This window comes from Poecile atricapillus, chromosome 5 (assembly GCF_030490865.1).
Source record: "Poecile atricapillus isolate bPoeAtr1 chromosome 5, bPoeAtr1.hap1, whole genome shotgun sequence".
Classification (NCBI taxonomy): domain Eukaryota; kingdom Metazoa; phylum Chordata; class Aves; order Passeriformes; family Paridae; genus Poecile; species Poecile atricapillus.
Genome location: NC_081253.1, coordinates 25976496 through 25984841, shown reverse-complemented (window position 1 = coordinate 25984841; position 8346 = coordinate 25976496).

Here is an 8346-nt window from a genome sequence, read left to right as displayed (position 1 = left end):
AAAAGTGCCTGCTGCCCAAGGAGTGGATGGCATGGCTTCCTGTAGGGCTGTCAACATAGTTCTTTTAATCAGTCAGGGATTTGTTGCTGAATGAAAGAAATCTCCCCCGGACATCTTTCAAGTGAATGGTTTCCACAGAATTCCCTACCCAATTTGCTGTGGGAAAGTGGGTAAAAAAAGTTTTAGAAATCAAGCTGTGGGCTCAAGTATGTTAGGATTTACAGGGTCACATCCAGCATTGCTTAAGGCCAGGAGAAGTCTGACTGTGGACTCAATGAGTGCAGGATTAAGCCCATTGCCACCCAGCTACCATGGTGACAGAAACCTTAGAAATTTCTTAGACACTGTTGGTGTGCTGGACTAATTTCAAGCTTAAATTTGGAATAGTTGGCACAGCAAGTTTAACATTGCCTTTTAAATTATAGTCAGCTATCTTTTCCTCTTGAACATATTAAACAATACCTATTTACAATATTTGCATATTGGAGGTACATTGTGGTTTTATAAATTCCCTTATTTTTCGTCTAGAAAAAATGACTGCTCAACGAAGAGGATGATTTCTCCTTAAGCAGTTTCTGTTTCCACTCTTGAGATAGAAAATGCTGTTCTTTAGTGAAGAGTCCTCTGAGACACTCCTGCTTTCTGTGAGGTCAAAACTCCTTATGAGCTCACTGCAGCCTCCTCCTGACACAGCATCATAGTAATGCCGCTGATGGGATTCTCTCAAGTATTTGTGTGTTTTAAGCTGACAAAGGGGTGGAGTCAGTAATCTGAAAGAATACTATGGCACCATGTCAACTTTTGTGTTTAGTCCTTGTCCTGGGGTGACTGCCCTAAACTAAGACAGTCCTGTAAGTAAAACATGCTGTACTGCATATAGAAATCTAAGGTCTCTCAAAAAAAATGACCTTTAGGTAGGGTGTATTTCATTGGTATACCTGTTAAACATTCTATCAAATGCTTTTCATGTTTTTTTTCTTTAGAAAAGCAGAATGAGAAATTTGCACTACGTTATTAAAAATACTTTGTGGAAGAAATGTGATAGGCAGAAAATATTGATTAGCTCTAGGATGCTACATATTTTCAGAGTAGATCTGAGCTTGGAAACAATTTCCTTTGAAACCCTTTTTAATTTTAAAGCTCTGTGTCTCAGTTTGAATACAGGGCTGTGAGTAGGGCCCATTCTGTGCTCTATGGTCCATCTTGCCAGGTGCCTTATGCAAGTGGGATCTCTTTCCCTTCAGTTCACATGTGCTTTGTTGAATAGTCTCACTTTCTATGAAGAGTAACACTTTCAGTAGCCCTGTGTGCTTCACTGTGTTGTCCTCACTGGAGGTACTGAAGTCACATTAAAAAATATTTTTGCTGTTCAAACAGAACCCAAAAATAGCTCTGCAGTAGATGTTGTATTTCATGTACAGGGTAGTAAAATAAATGGTGTCTATCCCTGAAAGTTTACAGCATGGGAAAGTGCCATGTTACCTGATTCAGAAAATAAATAATTTGTTCTTTTCTGGTCACTTTTGCATAAACATAGATCCTCTAAGAGGACCTTCACCTGGACTGAAGAATAACATCAGTGGGACTGACCAGACTGCCCAATTTGAGTGACCCTACACCAGTAGGTGTAGGGCTAGAATAAGCATTGTCTCAACAGCTAGCTTAGTTAGAGCACTCAAATGGAGTTCCTGGTTTTCCTTGGCAGAGAGTTGAAGAACTCAATTTTCTGCTGTTATTATAAAGAAAGCATACAGTAGATAAGTATCAGATTGCTAGTAGCCTGGACAAAACCTAAATATTACTACTGAAAAAAAACCTTCATTATCCATCTTATCCATATAGTCTAATGGAAGTGACAGTTTCTAGAACTTTTTTTTAATCCATGGGACACTGTGTGTCACAAGATAATCAACAGGTGAAGCCAGTGACTGTCCTGGACCTTTGGAAGTCCATGAGATCCACAGAAGTGACTACGACAAGTAAACCCTGCTGAGTGAAGCAAGTATATATATGAAAACTGTATCTGCTGAACAGAGTCATACACATTGGAAAAGGTTGAAAACTGAAGGGCAAAGGTACAACTCCACAGCTGAAAAGAGAATATAGAAGAGGAAAGCTTGAGGCTTTATTGACTCAACTAAACAACCACACCCAGGAATGCACCCCAGAGAGCAATCCTAGGAGATAGATAGAATTCCATTTTCCATTTCTAACTACTTTGATTCCACACATTTCCATGGCCTTTAAATAGAACAGGACTCCTATCAATCTCTTGATCTGTTCTGCTGGCACACACAATCTATAGTGACAGTCCTATATGCAGATGAAGCCATAAGGATTTTACTGACTTTTTTCCCTAAAAAAAATGTGTCCGAACTGTTTTTGGATTCACTGCTTCTCCACCTCATCATTCTGCTACTTCTTTGCTGATTACCTTGCATGACTTCTCTCCCACCTGCAAGATATATGCTTTACTTTATAACATTTCTTATGCACTAAAAAAAAATACTAAGTCAAGCAGTTACCAGAGCTGGAAGGTCTAGCCTTCCTCCAACTGGCATAGCCATCGTGTAAACTCTAAGTATGATTTATTGTTATGGAGCTTGTAGTACCCTGGCTGTTTGCCCAGCATGTCCTTGATAACTCAGGGTCACAAAAAGTGAATAATACTCTGGTTCTACCCAATAAGACACATGATCATCATGATGGAGATGCCCTTACCATTCAAAAATCCTTTAAATTTGGCACTCCAAATTATATGAAAAAATGGTTTCGATTGCTTTCCATGATTAACTGCTATTAAACTTTATTCTTAATCTTGCTCTTCAAGACTGCTATTGATTCCCAGTTGCTTGGATGCTAAGAATATTCTTGGATAATATTTTTGGAATTTAGGACACTAACAAGTTTCTGAAATGAATGGGATTTTCTAGATAGTAAACAAAATACATCATGATAGATTTGTCCATGCACAAATAGCTTAATACCTGTCTCTGAGATGGGAGCAATGCCAAGCAATGCATTTTGGCTGCGCAGTCTTGTGCAGTCATGTCCCCAGTAGAATTATATTCTTCTGGTGTGGGATGGTTTGTTATCCCTGTGTATGACCCTTTTATAATATTTCCTAGTGAGCTGTTTGACACTGAGCTGGCTTTCCCAGATTTCTACATCTAGATAATGGTCCCTTTAAATGTTTTCACAATCACGCCGTGATTGGTTCAGGCCAGTGTCACAGGTAACTGCTGAAGCAAACACCAATGAATCCACAAGCAATTCCTGTATCACAGGTGGTCAACCACAAGGGACTCCAAGTGAAGACTCATTTTTCAAGCAGAAGCTAAAGCATAAGCCCCAACAAAACCTGAATAAAAAAATCTCTGTCATTTGTTTTTAACTGGGTTGTTTGGGAGGAAAAAAGTCCCAAGAGGCAAATCTAAAGACTTTGCAGGAACAATGACTGAAGTGAGAAGGTAAAATTTGGAGTAAAGTGGCCTTTTCATAGATAAATTATTTTCTCTTTTGTGTTTAGAAGCTAGGAACACAGACATAAAACACAAACATACATTTTTTGTGTGTTAGGTGGTGGCAACAGATGGGGAATACTTGCTGTAGTCAGTTGATTGACCTGCCTTGGCATGAGCAGTACATGATATAAAGGCCTGCACTGCAGTCTCAGGATGTGAACTTCTGTTATGTGTCTCTGGCAAATAGACTTTTACACCTAATTATCACAGAGTGTGTTGCCTATTTGTGTGCTCCTTGCTGTCTGGTTATTGCTTGTGCTCAGTACCTCCCTCATTAATTTTATCCTTCTTCCGTCCTGTGCCTCACTAATCAGAGATAAGTAACATTCATCAGTAATCCTTTTCCTCCTCAGAACTCTCTCAGGTAAAGCTGTATGGGTGTTTGAGAACAGGAAGAGTTTGCATTTTGAAAACAAGGGCTATCTTTTCTAGACACTCATGCAGAAGAAGCTAAAGCTAGGAAAGTGGCATGATTAGTCCATCTGTGACCTATCCATTTCCTCATTCCCACTGCTAAAGCCAGGGTATTTACACCTTTGTCAGCACAATAAATATCCAACATTTTCACAAATGCTATCCATCCTCTAGGGATTTTCCATTGCAGTTGATACTATGCAATCTTAACCACCTAAATTACGTTGCCTTCATTTGAGGTATTCCCACAAAACAGAGTGCAGCTGTGATGGGATGTGACTTAGGTCAGAGTACTGAGGTGAATGAAAAGTTGTGATGATGACATTGCACTTACTCTTTCTGCTTGCCACTTCTGAATAGTGCACTCATATTGTTTGCCAGCTTTCAGAAAAGAAATGGGTTTTGTGAATGCCTACCATGCACATAAACAGACCCTATGAGATTTGGCAGGCAGGAGCAAGTGATGATAGGTTGTTATCAAATTATTTCTTGATATTTTATACCAACAAGGATCATACAGATTTGTTGGAAGACAGATACAATAAATATAAAATGTATTCTAGACAAGATCTTCATTAAGAGTACCCAAGTTTACTAATCCTGATGCCCAATCACAATCCCTGGTAATTTTGACCTATTATTTGTCCCCTCTCAGCTTAGTGATAATGAAAACAAAGTAGCCTTAGCCAGCCATTTATGAGGAAGGAAATTGTTAGAACAGCATGTCTCAATAAAGCAATGGGTTCTGCTGTTGTTTTTGTATATGATACAACTGGACATCCCAGACATTCCCAGTCAAGGAAACCCAGCTCTAAGTGAAGACAAAAGAAGACATGGCAATGAGATGAAGCTTACCAGGACCACATGTACCTACAGCTTGCTGGCTAAAGGGAGCCCAGAACCAGCTCAGGATACTTTGATTTTCAATCAGAGCTTGACCTTTCTGTCTGAAGTAGGCCTCCAGACTATGTTTGGAAAATTGTCTGGAACATACTAAGAACATTCTGTGTTTCTGAGCAGGTTTCTTCTGGTTAAGACTCCTCCCAGTTTTCATATGCAGATATTTAAGTCTGAGAGTTTTTCACTCAGAATAGAATCTGCACAAAATAATGATATTTGGAACATAAGCAGCTTATCAGGAAGTAACAACTTGCAAATGCATCCCCAGCAGGTGATCTGCTAGGGGTATTTTCTACTATCCTCTCAAAACTGTAGGTTTTTGCTCTTCTATCATGTGATGCTCTAAGAAATGAGGCTACACACATTCATTTAATAATATAGTTCCCTTGTGATATGTTCACTTTCCCTAATGAGGGCAGTGTTGCTAACTTGTTAGACCTGAGGACTGTATGAAATTAACATAGCATAGAGGAAAAAATAGCAGAGAGAGGAGCTCCTTGTGTGAAATGGAATGAGGTCACTGATGGTCCTTTTGTCTATCTTTATTTTTGTACTACAGACAAAATGTTAACAAGGATGATATAGAACACTATTACTCATAACTGGAATTGCCCTTTCAATAACCTGAATGACCAAAAGTAATTAAACCTTCACAGTACTTATTATATAATAAAGCAGGCACAATACAGGTATTTAACTGTGAGAAAAAGGGGAAGGAGCATGGATCTTGGTAAAATCACGGGGAGAAATTACAATGAATAGACAAATATTCTAGTTCTCCATGACAACTTTTTGTTTCACATGTTTACATGGGTGAATCTAAAGTCCTACTATAGTCTTAGTAGGATAATGCTGTGCTTCCACTAATAATCAAGAGACCAGAATGAAGCTCTTTCCATACTTCATCATAAAGCAAAACTGTCAAGGGCCAGAGAAGGCAACAAAGGAATGCAGAGGAGAGAAAGTCAGGATTCATGAAATAAGGGGAGTTTCAGCAGAGACATCCACACTACATTTTTGTTTAAAATTTTCCTTTGCAAAACACAGCTGATAAAATACACTGTCTCTGCAGTGATTTTTGTCAGCCATACACGTCACTCTTGTACAAGCTCAACAGATACACAGAGAAGTCAGAAAACTGGGAGGGTATGTGAAATATAGAGCCCATGTAAAATTCTTAACATCAGTTTGCTGCAGTTTTGGCCTTTTAGTGATTCTGCCTTGCTTGTGCAATGATAGTTCCTAAGAGGGGCTGTAAGCACTGCTTGCAGGATATCTGTTCTGCAGTGTCAGTGTGGGCAAGGTGCTGCTTCCACAAAACATTCATTTGTGATTTCCCTGTGCAAAGGGGGTGAGCCATTGCTAAAAGATCCAAGGAGCTGTATGAGTCTATCTGCATAATGATCAGACATTCTTTTAGGTAATGATTATTGCCAATTTTTTTTTTTTTTTTTTTTCCTGGCAGAGACTTCCTCTTCACTTCTATGATTCTTGAATGCTGGCAATGCTGGAGGTAAAATCCCCCCATATCCTCTTGCTTCAGTGCCATGTTCAGGGGTATCTTTCCATGCCTAATGGATGTTATTACAACAAGAAGAGCTAGTGAGGGACTGAGCCATTCCACAGAAACCTGGTAATTAACTTTAGGACACACCTGGTTGTATCTTTTAGTGATAAACATTTCTATCAAAAAGATACCCACAATCAGCAAAACCAGCTCACTTCCTCTCTGGCTCTAGGCACAAAAGCTGTTCAATGTCTCTGAATCCAGAAAAGAAGCCCTGACTGGCAGCATTTTTCTACCACTGTAGTCATGGGTTAGATATGGAAAGTGTTTGGCGGCAACCCAGGTTTGGCTGGCTTTGGCAAGGTCAGCATGTGGGCATCGTTTCCCAGAGGACACTGCCATCTGCTGCTGGTGGCACTGGGGACCTTCAGTGCACCTCACCAGCAAATGGCTATGGAACACTTGTGGTCAAACCTCACTTGCTTAAAGATAGCTCACAGTCATGGGCCAGATGGACTTGTCTGGTTTCTTACATTTCCAAAAACAGAATATACAAATACAAACATAAAGACTTACAAGTCACATCCTAAACTAAACAGAGGTTTAGGGAATGCAGCTTCTGTGGGGAAAGGTGCTAATTAGTGACACCTGCTCCAGCGCCCAGCAACAGACGGGTCTTACTGTAAATGAGTGGTTGGTCTGGAAAGACAATGCTCTGGGGAACCTGCAGGAGTTAGGCAGATTTAGTTACATCAATTGGTAATAATCTGTGGACAATGAACACAGAAGCTGAGATTTGTCAGCTACTAATACAGACAAAATGACAATAGGATGTGCTTTGGAAAAATGACTGCAAGGTTGTATCTTATATTGTGGGGTTTTTTAACCATACTACAGTAAAGTAATAGAATCCTTCTCTTGGCAACACTGGAAGAGAATTGGACAGCATTCTCTTCCCCAAAGCTGGAAATATTTTGTTGAAAAATCTCTGTTTAGCACTCTTGAAATTTTCAAGCACTATCTTGACATTTGCTTGTCTTGCTAAGAAAAGCAGACATTTCATACTTTTTTTTTCCTATTCTCTGGATTCTTCATTTTCTATCACAACAAAACCCCCCATCTGTTATCTGTAGGAGCCAAGCCTGGTGGACATATTTCTGGGATATTGGATCCTGGATTCAAAAGCAGAGTACAGGTTAAAATAGGCCTTCTCTATTTCAGTGAATGCCCTGCACCCTCTGGCATTGGCTGTAACAACACAGAAGCTCTTACCTTGGCATTCCCTTTTGAGTGGCTCAATTGGAGAGTCCCTGCTCAATGGGCTGTAATATATCCTTTCCTCTGGCACTCCACTGAGCTTCCAGCTTTGCATGAGGATCCCAGGCAAATCCCTGAAGGTTGCAGGCTCTCCCAAACGTTGGAGAGCAGACAACTGGGCCCCCTTCTGTACAGTCAGCTCCAAAGGGTTAAGGTGATTGGTAAGAAAGAAACCTTGTAACTAGACTTTCATTATGTACAATCTTTGATGAAATCCCTCAGGAGTCTAAATTAAGGAGGATAATTGTCACCACCAGTCAATTCTGTAAATTGAAAATGCAAAAAAGTAATAATCTGGTCTCCTCTGTAGGAATAGCACCCCATCCTTATCTTTCTTTTCCCTTTCCCTTTCAAATTTTTGGAGGATTTGGGCACCTTCTATCTTCAGTAATCTGAGTGCACCTAATAGACAGGGCCAAACTTCTTTGTCCCTACATGCTTGCACCAATTAAACTCTTTAGCTTGTTTCAGGCTGTTGTAGATGGTTTCCTGATCATGACATTTCACCAGATTTTGAGGCCCTGTATTTTCTAGCAAATCCCAGTGTGGCAGTTTAGGGAAGGAAAGTGGAGGATAAAGAAGCCATCCAATTTTCTGTACTGGGATTTCAGAACTTTTAAGTCTCATAGGCATCCTGCTAAAGCCAGTAACACACAGAAGTCGGCAGATTCAGGCAGTAAGGAA